Below are 14,926 nucleotides of genomic sequence, written 5' to 3'. Positions count from 1 at the left end.
TCGTTGTGGGGAAGAGGGCCCTGGAGCACCGTCCATTGCTGAAGTGCTAGCTGTCTGTAGGGAAGGCTGGGCCATCGCTGCAAGGCCTGAGGCTCTGGAAGGACAGGAAGTCTGCAGGGCCAACATTGTCCATCAGGACATCCCCGTTTTTGCAGGGTCCCACGTTTTGCCCACCAGGGATCTCCCTTTTGCAGAAGAGACCCACTGGCTGAGTATTGAAATGCTTCTGGAGCTCCGTTTCCGGAGCTCTGTAACTCTAACGGACACTGAGCCTGTCACTTAGCTGTGTCTGTTTGTCCACTGTAGGGGACAAGGTCCTCACTGGGGGCTCCCTCGGTGGCCCCCTAGCTCACACACATAGCCATTAAATGGTAGTGGCCCTGGTGTCCATCGCTTTGCAGGGCAACATTGTAACGTAGCAGTAATTAGCTAACTCTGCTGTCTTTGTAGGCATTATCCCGTCCATATTTTAAAAATGCCACAGCATTCCTCCTACTGGGATGCTCCCTAGGGCACCACTGGTGAAATCTTTAGTGACTTGAGCCATCATCTTGTGCTAGACACCATCTGTGCCTCCTCTACCAAAAAGGATGGTGGTGGTGGGATCCGGTACCCAATCCCTATCTTTTTCTTCTTGGACCACTCCTGGGGCTACTTGTGCGAGCAGTGTCTTCAGAGAAGCAGATGTCAGTAAGGATGAGAAAAAATGGGGAGGGGGCTGGGGGAGCAGTCAGCCTGTAGTATCGGTCTGTCCCTGGGTGAAGGTGGAGGAAAGAGGGGAAGGTTGGTGGAAGCATCTCAGTCTGCGGTAAAATTCTAAGAGAGACACCAGGGGAGCGTTCAAGCCAAGGTGGCTTGTCAGAGGTGCCCCGTGTCTTCTAGTTGCTGGCCTGCTGAGAATCCCTGCTGTTTGCTGGGAACAGCCGGTGGGACGTGTAGCCTCAGAGTGACAGTAGGGGTGGAGTTCAGAGGCTGGTAGCTGGTGCTGTCAGCCACTTAGTCTCCTACCACTGGGGACATGAGAGGGGCATTTCCATGGTTCCCACAGGGACCGTGTCCTATGATCTCTAGACTCCAGGTCAGAGGCTGAATTGGCACCACCTTCATTATTGTAGAGGTTCTAACAGAGGCTGTCATACCCTTGCCTTGGTCTTTATCCTGAGCTCCCCATGCTATATTGGCTGCTTTGTATATTTGGTCTGTGCTGCGATTTAATCTGTTATAGGCTGTATTTTAATTTGAGAAATTTTACTGGGTAGAGAGACTGGAGATAAGTTGTTTTATTTATATTCTTTCTAAAATCTGAGTGCAAATTGATCAGTTATTTCAAAGTTTTTCTCTTTTTATAATATCATGTAGCGCTAAAGAAGTCAACGCGTGTTTTCAACATGCTGCCCAAGTTCACACGTTCATTATATATTTTTTCAATCTCCAAGTTACTGCTGGATGTAATTTTACCAAATATTTCACCGCCGTACAACACAAGTTGCCATTTTCTTAGCCTCCACCTGCTGTCCAGTTTCAAAGCCCAATGCCATATATTTTAGCTTTTCGTCGTAGCAGAATCCCATTTCTATGCCAGTAAATATCAATTTCTATGTCATTAAATTGTTGTTTCAGTAATAGTCCATAGCAATCAACAACATCGTGTACAACAATGAGGCTTGATTGAGCTTGTGCCTCTCTGAGTTAGCGGACACAGGCTGGACCCTATTGGAGCAGCTCTACTCCATGGGTCTCTCATCCCTGTGGGACCAGCAGGCCAGCTTGGAAGGTTCTTTCCAAGGTGATGGCAGAAGCACAGGAGAACAAGTTCAATTGTATAAGTGCTTCTTTCGTCCTTGGTTACTTTGCACTTGCAAACCTCCCATTGGTCAAAAGCCCAGGGCCAAGGATGCATCCTCTGTTCCTGGAGACGAAGAGAGGAGAGAATGTTTCTGAACAATGATCACTTTGACCACAGGTATTTACTCTATCTTTGTTGCAAACCATGTTTCCATTTTATTGTTTGGAGGTCAATTTTGCTTTCAAAGATCTTTGAAGTCAAAGAAATTAAAGTTTTCCTGGAACCAGAGGCTAATTTTTGTAAACACTGGTGGGGCTACTTTCAAGTCTCTATGAATAGTCTAAGATTGAAGATAAAGAGGTGGTCTGAGAAGAATGGGTTCCTTGTTGGAATTCCACCCATGTTCCGTTTGTATCTTAGGACTCCAGGGGAAGCCCTCAAAAACTCTAGAACTCTCCCCAGCCACTGACCCCAGGAACAGATAGACAAGAGCTTTTCTTCTGGTACACGATGACTTTCTTTTTTTTTTTTCCAGTTATCATTTATTGACCAGTGACTGTGTCAAATGCTGTGTTAAATGCTTCAAATGTGGTATCTCACAGGATCATCATAGTGCTATGAGGCTGGCATTCTTATTACCCTTATTATAATCTCTTCCGGATGTGTAAGTGATATGCTTTAAATCTCACAGCAAAGTAAAAGGGATTTGAACTTGAAAGTTTCTGCTCTGACTCCAAAGTCAGTGCTTCTAAACTTTTCAATCAACACTAACCTTTTTATTTGAATCCTGCTCCTGTCTCATCTTCCATCAAAACAAAGACATCTCAGGGCTTCCCTGGTGGCGCAGGGGTTGAGAGTCCGCCTGCCGATGCAGGGGACGTGGGTTCGTGCCCCGGTCCGGGAAGATCCCACATGCCGCGGAGCGGCTGGGCCCGTGAGCCATGGCCGCTGAGCCTGCGCGTCCGGAGCCTGTGCTCCGCAACGGGAGAGGCCACAACAGTGAGAGGCCCGTGTACCGCAAGAAAAACAAAAAGAGACATCTCTACTGCCCGAGAGGCTCTTAAGATCCCAATGAAACCAACAGAAACTGCTGACTCAGAAGACTTTAACTGTAGACCCCTGTCAGAGGGGTACATGGTGTTGGGAGGGGAGCCTCGCGTTGAGTGTCGCCATGAGAAAGTACAGCTTGCTGAAGGCTGGTTGCCAAGTACCACTCTGTGCCCCGGTCTGCGTTGAGGAAGCAGCAGTGGCTGTGCAGAGGAAGTCAGCCCCTCCCTGCCACATGCTCCTTTTCCTCTCTTCCTAACAGTAAATGCTGCTTCAGGAGGCTCTGCATTGTAGGGCGGGGGCAGGGGGTCAAGGGAGGAGGGGTGGTGAAGGATTTATTGTCCAGTGAACAAAAGGCCAAGGGACTCCCTCTTGGAAGTTTCCTTTGGGGTCTCGGTCCATCGATACAGAGCAACTCAAGCAGAAACCCCACGACCACCCTGTCCTGGCTGTTTGCTCTAAGCTGTCTTCCTCTTTCCTCCGTAAGCCCCGCCCCACTCGGCTGCGCACCGCCCAGCTCCGCATCTCTGGCTGGCTTTTGTCTCGGGAGTAAACCTTCTAGCTCCATCTCCAAGAGAGTTGTCTTCATTTCAGGGTTAGCAGCTCCTCACTTTCAGATTACATGGTGAGTTTCTCAAGAAGAATGAGATAATGGACCTGAAAGTGCTGTAACAGGGAAAAGGAGAAGAATGAAGAAAAACCCAAAGCGTCGCCCCCCTCAAGCCCCATGTCCAGTGTGCATTTAATAGAGAGAGAGAGCTGGCTTGGCCAGAAAAAGTACAGGTGTTTGGGGGGCAGGGGGCAGGGAGGGAAATTTCTAGCTTAGAAGTGGCCCTTCTTGTAGGGACAGATTAACTGGGGACCATGGGAATCTAGGCTTAAAATCCCTGAGAGTTGACAGCAGCTTATGATAGCAAGCCCAGGGCCTCACAACTTCCTGATATGGAAACTCAGGTACAGAAACATCTCAAAGATTTAGAAGTTTACCTAGACCAACCCTGTCCTGCTCCCCACGTCTCTCTCCAGCTCATGCTTGGTTCTCTCTGACAGCTCAGCTTGTCTTCTGCCCTCTGGTTGGAAACATCCAATCATGCTAAACTCCCTCTCTTCTGAGACAGAGCTTTCTCTCCTTGGGCAGGTGTGTTTTCTCTCTTTGGGCAGGTGTGTTTTCTCTCTTTGGGCAGGTCTGTTTTCTCTCCCTGGGCAGGTCTGTTTTCTCTCCCTGGGCAGGTGATGGTGTTTTACCATCACCACCCTTCCTGATTCACTGTGCTCTGGAACTGGAGTTGAAGCATTGTGAGCAGGGTTTGGAGGTAAAGGATGTGTTGAGGGTCTGGGAAATAAGGAAGAGAGGATTTACAGCATTTCCCTGTGTGGAGAGAGTAAGAGGCAGACGAGGCTGGAGAGGTGCTGGGAGGAGGTGCTCACAGGCTGCAGTCAGCTGGATGTGCTCTGAGTCCTGGACTGATGCACGAGACCCAGGCATCCCAACCGCCCTCTTAGTAAATGGCAACCCCCCAGCAAGAGGCTGAATTTCCCCACATGAGGGTTTACCAGGTCTTGCTTTGGCCCTGGAACACAGTTATTCCCAAAGCTCAGAAAGTCAGAAAATGATGGAGTAGCTGGGAGACAAAGAGTGGGGCAGTGGGAGAAAGAGAAAGGGGAAGGGAGAAATCCACAAAGACAGGAAGTGACACTGAGACACGGAGCATAACAAAGGGAGGGGCAGTGAGTGTGGACAGACAGGAAGAAAAGCGTGAAGCGTTAGAGGGTAGAGGACAGAGGAAAGAGAAACAGAGTGACTGCAAGGCTGCCCAGGGCAGCAGCATCTGTGATGCACCCTCGTGGCTTCTTCTGGTCGGCCTGACTCCTCCAGGACCAGATCTCCAGGCTGGGGAACTCAGCGGGCAGGGCAGAGGGAGGCGGGGGCTGTGTTTGGAGGGCTGTGGACGCTTCTGATCTGTCTGACGTGGTCCCTGAGCACCCCAGGAAAATGGGCGCTGGCTGGGGAAGGGGGATCTGGGCAGAACTGCTGAGCACTGTCACCACCTGACCTCCTGCTGCTGTCAGAGAGGCTGATGGGAGTAAAAAGGTGGGCCCTCGCCCCCCCAGCTGGAGCCCCTCAGCGGCCATCCAGACAGCCCTGAAGCCAGGCAGCGGGTGGTCCCACCAGGGACCTGGGAGGGGAGGGGAGGGGCACAGGTGCACACGTGCAGGTGGCTCCAGTGCTTGCCACATCTGGATCCACTTATGAGATGAGGGGAGAGACATTCCAGGCTCGCCACCCCCCTTCTTAGGGATTGGGAAAATAGACTGGGGCGGGCGAGGGGTTACAGACCAGGGTGGCTGGGAATTGGGCCTGATGTGGGCTTTGTGTTTTCATTTTTATCAGTGAAACGTGTTTGCAAAAAAACTTTTCTAAACTCTGAAGAGCTATTTGTTATTACCCCGTCCTCACCACAAGCCCTGGGGAACGTGGTCCCCACTTTAAAGAAGAGGAGACAAGGGCAGGGGTGGGTCACAGGGTCATGCAGGAAGACTCCACATCCAGGGCTCTGTCCATCTTGGTGTATTAGCAGTGGCTCTCCTGAAGGCCTGAGGTGGTGTTAGTTCTGGACTTTGCTAGCTGGGGGACTGGGCAGGACGTGGCTTTCACTCTCCTTAGGTGCACAGTCTAAAAGTTGAGAGTTATGTTTCGTTCAGCGGACAGTCTGAGGACCTCAAGCCCGAGAGGCAGCATCTCAGACAATGCTGAGATACTGTTCTGAACAGGCGAGGGGGTGTCAGGATGTATATTAGGAGTTTTTGCAACAAAAGACCAGGTAGTGGGAACATCAAACGATTACTGTTAATCAAAGAAAACCAGACATCTCAAGTTAATGAAATTCGCACTTTTCTATGGATGGGACGATGCAAAGTCTGGGCTCACTGGCATCATTCCTTTGATGTGCACCTCAGCTGTCTGGGGCCAGTATCCTGCGTTTTCACATCCTGTGTCACTTCAGGTGCACTGTCGTCAGGGGTGGCTGCAGCAGTTGACCTCTAGATGGTGGGCATCCTGTCCCATACTGAGTTTCCTCAGGGCTCACCTGGGGAGGCTGTAATGTGATGGCTTGACGGCTGCAACATCCTTTGTTTACTGATATGGCAGCAGTATTTTAGTTCACAGAGGTCTGCCTGCATTACCTGTGGAGCTGCATGGAGTAAAGGGAAAAAACCATTCACTCTCTTTGTTTCCCACCCCCAGGGTAAAGCCACCAGCTGCTAAGCATACGTCTAGCATGGGACTCTTGCCAGGGCTCACATACCTAGGAAGGTACACTCTGGACCCAGTAAAAAATCAGAGACGGTCTGACTCTCACAAGAAACCCCGGGCTAGGGGAGAAACAACTGGATACCAACAGCACGTTGCAGGGTGCAGTGGAGGGAACCCTGACGTCTTCCAGTAATCCCAGACCCTCCCCTGCCCAACACGGCCAGCCTCAGTCAGAACCCAAGGAACTTGGGTTGGTAGGATCCAAATTTAACCCTGCAAGTTTTTATTTTGTGCAAGCGTGTAAAGTTTGCTGCAGGAGGTTGAAACTGAGCCAACTAGTTCTGTTTCACAGTCGAGTCGATGGGCCAAGACCAGCACTTGTGGACCCGCAGTAACAGGAGCGCACGTGCACAGAGAGGAAGGAGCAGACACGGTGCTGTGTGAGATCAGAGGAGGGAGGCGGTCCCTCTGGAGAGTGAGAAATCAGGGAAAGCTTCTCGGGAGAGGTGGCAAGCAGGGTGCCTTTTCAGATCTACATGGAGCTTCACAGTTTGTAAGACTTCTGCATGCATTACTTTGATATACAATGTTAGGGTAACAAATGTTGGTGAAGTGGAGAAACAAGCAATAGCCCGCTGCTGAGAGCATAAATGGAGCATAAACGTGTGTAATGCACTGGGAAGCAACCCGACACCATCAGATTTCAAAATTCTAGGAATTTATGCTGCAGACACACTGACACATATGGGCAGACGGGCGTGAACTAGAGACCCACTCTCACAATGTTCCTAGTAGCCAGAGACTGAAAACAACACAAGTGTTCATCCCTAGAGATCAGATTGTGAATTACAGGACATCCAAGTCATGGAACCCCGTGCCGCCATCAAAAAGAATAAGGCAGCTCCGTGTGTGTTGTCATGAAAACAATCTCTAAAGTGTAACTTTAAGTAAGACATAAAGCACGGCAAAGAGTGGAATGTACAATATATTCTTATTTGTGTAACAATTGGGCACGTGTTTATGGAGGAACAGGAAATTTCCAGAAGGACACACAAAAAACTGTTAACAGTGGTTATTTCTGGGGAAGTAGGGTGAGGGTCTGGAGTGGGAGATGAACTGTGAAAACATTTTCGGTGATTGTGAAATGGATCGTATAGTTTGAAGGGTACACTGAACGTATGCGCTATCTGAAAAGTCATTACAAAACAGAGCAGACTGAACGCATTTTGTGTAATAAATTCTTGTACTCAGAATTTAATAGCATTTGCATATAGTAATATGTCACTTTTCCTGTTTAAAACAACCTCTGTGAGGCAGACAGAAGTATCTTTTCCCATTCCAGCTTCTCAGGACTGGCAGGGGCTGGGTGCTTGGCGGGAAGGCCTGGCAGTCTGCGGGGGGCGGCCAGGAGAGAGGCAATGCTGATGGCGGGGTGGAGGCTGGAGGAGGTGGGGCAGGAGCCCCGAGCCAGGTGCTGAGCTGGGGTTGCCAGGCCAGGTCTGGAGTTTGCTAGCTTCCGAGGACTGATCCAGGGTTTTGGGGAGTGACACCATGCAAGACTTACAAGGAGGAACTAAAATCAAGTTGACATGTACACGCTGCTGTATATGAAATAGGTAATCAACAAGGACCTACTGTGGAGCACAGGGAACTCTACTCTGTACTGACCTATATGGGAAGAGAACTTGAAAAAGAATAGATACATGTATGTGTACCAACTGAATCACTTCGCTGTACTCCTGAAACTAACACAACATTGTTCATCAACTCTACTCCAACTCTACTCAGCAGGTCCATCGGCCAAGCAGAGTAGCCCAGTTGAGGTCGGGGGGAGGGGCTGGTTTTCCCGGCTGGACTCCAAGAGCAGCGAGGGCGGCACCTGCTGACCCTGCGCGGGGGCGTCCTGTCCCCATTTTACAGCCGAGGAGACTGAGTCCCACGGAGAGCAGGTACCTTGCTCGGGGCCACACGGCTGGTACTTGGCGGGGTGCGGGGATCGGACTCCACGTTGCCTGGTTATGAAGCCCGTGCAGCCCTCTCTGCGTCCCGTTTTACTGTCCCTTTGTCTGACGCCCGCTAGTGGTCTGGTGGACTTGCCTGCCTCCCACTCTGGGAGCTGGTGACGCTGGCCCCGCCTCCGAGACGGGTGTGGAGGGAGGGGAGGCCAAGGTGGATACACGTGACTCTGGAGGCCCCCGGGCCCTCTGGTCCCTTCACCTGGCCTCCGTCAGTCATGGGGCCTCCCCGTGCGTGACGAAACTGCAGGGCAGGGGGGCAGCGTCTGAGAGTGAGTGGAAGCTTCCCGGAGCACGGCCTGTGGGGCGTGTGGGCTTGGGAGTCAGAGCCCTGGGCCTCCCTGTGCTACTCTCTAACCTCGTGGGCCTCAGAGTGGCGTTGCGCGTGCCCCAGCTTCGCTGGGTGTCTGCACGCGGCTTCCAGGAACGGGAGGCGCTGATGGCGGCGCTCCCCTCCTGCCTCCATGCATCACACCAGTTTTATTTTTCAGTCTAGCACATCCTACTGATGAGCGCCATTTCCTGATGTCTGACACAGGCTCCACAGCAAGATTTGGCTAGAATCCTAAAAAAAAAAAAAGAAAGAAAGGAGGAAAGAAAGAAAGAGAAAAAGAGGAAGGGAGAAAGAAGGAGAGAGGGAGAGAGAGAGAGAAAGAAAGAAAAAGAAAGAGAAAAGAAAGAAAGAAAAAGAGAGAGAAAGGGAAGGAAGGACGGAAAGAAAGAAGGAAAAAAAGAGAAACAGTAGATGCTGCAGGGTGGCCTGGGTTCTGGACCGTGACCCCTGGATTTGTACAAGGACACGAGGGATGCCAGCCGTCCTCCCAAGTCTGCAGAACTGGTGAGGAGCGCGGCCGTCTTCACAGTCTGGATTCGGCCGTGCGCTGGCCGGGGTGGCGGTCAGGTTTGGTCCCAGGGCCTTATTTGTTTTGGTGGAGCCGCAGGCTGTGATGGAGGCCTGCAGGGCTGCCTTCCTTCTCTGGGAGTTTGGTGGGAAGCACCAATGTAATAATCCTGATTTATATCTCTAGCCAACCCTCAAGCACAGCTCCAGTCCCTGACAGAAGTAATTCTCCCTTGAACAGAAACGGGTGGGAAAAGTGCCAGTTTGCGCCTGTGCTGTACATTCTTCTCCTTGACAGGACGGGGCTCCAGGAATATTTCACCTTCATAATGTTGGCCACAGTCGGGGGTTTGCGAAGCTGTCTAAATCCAGTTTATCAGCAGGAATAAATGCCCTCAGACTTGAAAAGTGGGAAGCTGAACTTGGCTCCGTTGGGCTGATGATTTATGGAGAAGCGGAGAGCTGGGAGTGGAGGAGGTGATGGGGGGCTGGGGGAGACAAGGTCCGTGGGGCTCCACTCACAGCCTATAGAAGCAGCGGCGTGTCCTGTAACGAGAGATCGGGTTCCGAGATATATTTCCTCCCGTGAAGGATACGGTGTCTGGCACCCGTCACGTGGTAGGGACAGAGGAACTCCGTAGGGACGCAGCTGCCTTTGGGGTGCTTGGGAGGTGTGGCATGAGCCCGAATTGGGCCCAGGGCTGGGTCTGCGAGAGCTGTGGCCTTGAGGTTGTGCGTCCTGTCCCTGTGGGACCCGCTGCACCTGGGTTTCCTTGTCCTCCTCCTCCTGCAGCTCCTGAAACTCCATTCTCTCCATAAATCATCTCAGACTGATGTCTCTATGGAGTGTCCTGTGCCTCCACAAGGACCACTCCATGACTTCACGTGGCCCAGTCAGATCAGTGGTTTTCCTCCTTGTACATTTTGCCATGTGTTCTGTCTCTGTGACATCTGTGAGGTGACCCCCAACTTCGTGCAGGTAGAATCTCAAAGAATAAGCAGTGTGCTTGACACTGTGGGATCTGGGGTCAGGCTACCTGGGCTGGCATCTCAGCTGTGCTACTTAATAGATGTGTAATTTTTTTTTTTGGCGGTACGCGGGCCTCTCACCGCTGTGGCCTCTCCCGTTGCGGAGCACAGGCTCCGGACGCGCAGGCTCAGCGGCCATGGCTCACGGGCCCAGCCGCTCCGCGGCATGTGGGATCTCCCCAGACCGGGGCACGAACCCGTGTCCCCTGCATCGGCAGGCGGACTTTCAACCACTGCGCCACCGGGGAAACCCTAGATGTGTAATTTGGGTGAGTTTTCCCCATGCCTCAGTTCTCTCATCTGTAATATGTGGACAGTAATCGTGCAAGTAAACCCATTATTGGGAGAATGAAATTGAACCATAACTTGGCTCAGTATCTAGCAGGTGGTTTTCGTTCATTACACAGTCTCATCAGAATGATTGGTGATGGAGATGGTGATGATAAGACAAGCATGGCTTTACAGTCACTGAAAAATACTGTGAACAAATGACTGTTTTAAACTGCAAACCTTTTTGCAGGTTCTGTAACTAAGCTGTCTTTTGCTTTTTTGTAGTTTTTGATAATCAGCACCGGAGTCTCCTCTCAGCTCCTCTCTGGGCACAGCGCAGTGAAAAGAGCGTGAGCTTTGGACTCACACGGGCCTGGAACAGAACTGTGATCATGGGTAGTAGTCCCTCTGAGCCTCAGTTTCCTCATCTATGAAATGGGAGCAGTGATGGCAACTTCACACAAGTGTGGGCAGAGGGGTCGAGATGACTCGTACATCCCGCTGACCACAGCAGAGCATGGTGAGTGCCCACCTACTAGTTTCTTTTTCCCCTCCCTTGCTCCATAGGTTCTAGGCTCCATCTTTCTAAATCCTCTTTCTCTCTCAAGATTTGTTTGAGACCTGCCTGCTCCATAAATTCTCCCCCAGATAACTGGCCAAATCCCCTGTCCGTAATACATTTACAGCCTCACGTCACTGAGTTGGAGATGCCAGGTCACTTTGACCTGCTGGGCTGGAATGCCACTGCTTTGGGTTTTGTAATCCAAAAAGTTCCCTTCGACTGATTCCCTTCGACTCAGAATTTGCCCAGAAAATGTAGATGTCACTTGCTTCCCAGCTAGAAGGAAGGCTCCTCGAAGGTGGTTTTCTGTCTCACCCGCAGTTGTGGATCTTGCTCCTAGCCCAAAGCCTGACAAACAGTGGACCCCAGTACGTGATTGTGGAGTGAAGGAAGGAGCGCACGATGATCTAGAGAGGCAGGGAGACCCCTTACAGTTCAGAGAGGCCTCCCTCGCCACTCTGGGGGAAGCTCTTACCCAGCACCAGCTGTGTAGTTATGTCAGAGGGGCTCAGGCCTCCAGTGTGGCTCTGTAAACAAGGGGAAAGAACCAAGAGCTTTCTGATTAGCCTGCTGTATTTGGATTGGCATCAGGTTTTCAGTTGGAATGAGAGCCTCGGACATGAATATCAGAGTCATTCCATATGAGAGGAAGGCTTGTTGGCTCAGCCTCCAACTTTGGTGTGGAGCATATGGGCCTGGGGGTGCGACCTCAAGACAGGAGGGGGGAAGGGCACAGAGGGACCGCTTGCGTTTGGAACTTCCCAGGTCCTTCCCCGGTCATTCCCATCGGCCGGGAGTTCTGACTTGCCCGGCATGGTCAGGGGTCAGGAATAGCAGGTTCTAACCTGGGCTCTGTTGCTAGCTAGCTGTGTGACCTTAGGCCAGTCACTTTACCTCTCTGGGCTTCAGTTTCCCCATCTGTAAAATGACAGGGTAGATTAGATGATCCCTTCTCATTGTTCTATGCATTTTTTGTTAGTCTGCAGTTTGTTACCTCCTGACCAGAAAGCACTGACATTTCTGATGTATGTTGAAGAGTTGGGGGAATTGGGAGGGGATACTAAGAAATGGAGATATAAAACACACCCTGAAATGGAACCCAAGGCTCCTTTCCCCAGTCCTTGGCACTGTAACCGCTTTCCCCTCTGCTCTTGCCTGTCCTCTACTGGCCCCCAAAGATGAGCCTCATGGGAGATGCTGCAGGTGTGGAGGAAGCGCTGGACGTCCCTTAACCTGCGAGCCTTGGTTTTCTCATCCGTGTGGAGACACTGCTGCCACCTCCTTTACTTGGGGGCTTTGAGGTTGGAGCAAAGTCGAACGCATGCTGAGCCTTGGAACGTGTCAAGCACCACGTAAACGGGAGGAGTGGTGGTTGTGGTGTAGAGCTGGCCCCAGTGGGAAAAACAGTGCGAATGTCCCTCTGCAGGTTGCCCCTTTCTTCCTCGAAGATGCCTCAGTGCAAGGGATGCTTCTACTGCTGTCGGTCAATGGCCTGCCGTGTTCGGTTTTCCCTGCCCCTTTGAAGCAGAAACGCTGCTGTCTGAGTCTTTATTTCTCTGCACACTTTCCCACCAGTGCAGAAAATGCATTTTCCGTGTAATTTGGCTTACCTGGCTTAACGTGTGCAACAGCATCTCCAGGTCTTAGAAGAAGAGCACTTTTCTCTCAATCCCTGGAGCAGACGCCAGGGACATCTGGGGTCAGGATGACGTTCTCCATGACCTGGGCAGAGTTGGAGGTGCTGCTCCTGTGTTTTGGTTTCACCACGTGTTAGTTGAGAGTTGGACGGAACCTCAGGTAACATAGCCCAGCTCCCCTCTTGGACCGGAGAGTGAGGGTCTGGCCTGAAGTTATCAATCGGGCTAGTTTAAAAGGCGCAGGGACCAGGACTCAGTCTCTGGACCATTCTAGTGCTCTTTCTAGGGTACCACGTAGATTCCTTTCTCTGCTTTCACTCACTCCCCATCCCTCCCCATTCCTCCCTTCACATTTGTCCTTTTGCTCTCTTTTTCCAGAGCCCATTTGCTGTAACTCTCAGAATGGAAAAGTTTTCTGAGTTTCTGGGGCAGCCAGGCTGCTTGGTAGGGTTGGGTGACCCCAAAGCAGCTGGGGCATGTTCTCAGGATGTCACATCACCGGGAGTATCCAGGGCACCCGTTCACTACATCAGCTTCTTCCCAGAAATCCTGGAGATGCAGCAGCCAGAGATCCCACCCGCAAGCCCCGCGGCTGAGGGGTCAGAGACAGGCCCTGGGAACTGGGATCTGTGGTGCAGGTGCCCCCGTCCGCTGCCCCCTCCCTCACTGACATGGACGGAGGGCTGGTGCGTGTTGAATGCCTGCAACACAAGTGTGGGCCAAGATCTCCCCGCCGCCCGCACCCTTACCCAGCCCTGCTGTCTCGCCTCCCTTCGGGGCATCCCGTCTACTTGGCAGCCGTCTCCAGGGTCACCCAGATAGCGCCGGCCCAAGTTCAAGAGCCCCTTGTGGCCCAATACCGCGTTGGCTTGTAAGGGGAGCTCACCCTGGGTAGATTTCACCCTCTGGCAACAGCTGACTCTGTGTATTCAGATGAGAACAATTCTCTTCCCCTTGCACTTTCAACAAGTTCAACCTCAAGGCGCCCCCCCGCCCCAACCCCGCCCCGCTCTGCTGCCCCAAACAAGAAAAGGCAGAAGGAGAACGTACGGGGTGGGGAGACCACCTGCTCTAATTGAGCCGTCTGCTGAGCCCGGGTTTCCTGGAGCTGGGCTGTCTCAGGGCCCAAATGGGCCAGTTTGCGGCTAATGGGAAAGGAGCTGTTTTATTTCCTAATCACCCTTAGAGATAACTGCTCAGTGCATGGGGGAGACGCCTCCGCAGGAGAAGCTGACTGGCAGCCCCGTCGCCATCCTTCCCCTGGGGCTGGGCTGGAGCTGGCTCAGCAGGAGACCCGGCGGGGTTGGGGAGCATCCTGATGGCCTCAGTGCTGTGTCTGTGATGTGTGATGTACCAAAACGAACAAGTCGAGAGGCAGTGTCCTGGCACAGCCTGGACCTCTACCCTCCCAGCCAGTGACTGCCCTGGACAGGGGCGATTGGCTCAGAGCCCCTCCCCATGGAGGAGAGGTCTGGAGTGTCGCTGCCTTTGGCCTTCCATGGTCTAGAGTTTCATGTGAAAAGACAAGTGTGCGGTGGGCGATGCTCTGATTGGACCTGGCCACTCTTTGGTGTTGAGGTCACGTGAGCACAGGGCTGGCAGGCTGGGCTCGTTTCATCCCGGGACGTGATGGTCTGGGATCTGATCAGGTTTGGGAGGCTGAAGGGAGGGCAAACGTGGAGGCAGCACGAAAGCCAACCTCGCTGTCTTTTGAGAACACTTTCTTCTCCCCAGCTTGGTGTTCAAGGCCCTCAGCTCTCTCCTTGCTTGTCCTGCCAACCTGGTGTCCCTCTCCTTGTCCTGCCCCTGGCCCTCACCCACGTTCATCATTCCACGAACATTCCCGGGACTCCAGGACGCCTTTGCCGTCACTGTGCCTTCTGCTTCCACTGTCCTTCCCTCATGTCCAAACCACAACTGTAAATTGAGACCTTGGTTATACTCCGTTTCTTCCCCGACTCCTGGTATGTCCCTCTGAGCGATTCCTCTGGACCTTCTTTATCCCGCCGTTAGAGCGCCGAGAACAGTTGTGTCTGTTGCTCATGAAGGGCCCTGTCTCTCTCTAGCTGGGTTGAGCTCCCTGAGAGAGAGATTTCCTGTTTCCTCATGGCTGTGTCCCCAGCTGGGCTGGCACAGGGCCCTGTGAGTAGGTGTGAGATAATTGCCGGGAGGGATGAGCCATTCTGAAGCGTGCGTCACCATACATTTGCATATAGCACACAGCACATTAACACAGCACGCCGCAAAGATGGAGTTCCTGCTCTCGGTAGCTCTTAGCCTTATTGAAGGATAGTTGATTTACAGTGTTTTGTTAATTTCTGCTGTATAGCAAAGTGATTCAGTTATACATATGTATAATTCTTTTTTATATTCTTTTCCATTATGTTTTATCATAGAATATTGAATATATTTCCCTATGCTATACAGTAGGACCTTGTTGTTTATCCATCCTATATATGCTGGTTTGCATCTGCTAACCCCAG

At 51.9% G+C, this 14,926-nt stretch overlaps 1 long non-coding RNA gene across 1 annotated transcript in view; it reads left to right on the top strand.

Moving 5' to 3' along the window:
* Positions 1–14,926, top strand: part of LOC109550990 (uncharacterized) — a 155,344-nt gene that overhangs the window by 87,578 nt on the left and 52,840 nt on the right. Inside the window, exon 2 of the long non-coding RNA XR_002177695.3 lies at positions 10,530–10,764. This is a non-coding gene — a long non-coding RNA (uncharacterized lncRNA). The remainder of the gene's footprint in view (positions 1–10,529; positions 10,765–14,926) is intronic.

This window comes from Tursiops truncatus, chromosome 8 (assembly GCF_011762595.2).
Source record: "Tursiops truncatus isolate mTurTru1 chromosome 8, mTurTru1.mat.Y, whole genome shotgun sequence".
NCBI classification, from domain to species: domain Eukaryota; kingdom Metazoa; phylum Chordata; class Mammalia; order Artiodactyla; family Delphinidae; genus Tursiops; species Tursiops truncatus.
Note: the sequence above shows the minus strand (reverse complement) of the source record. Positions and strands in the feature narration are given on the sequence as shown.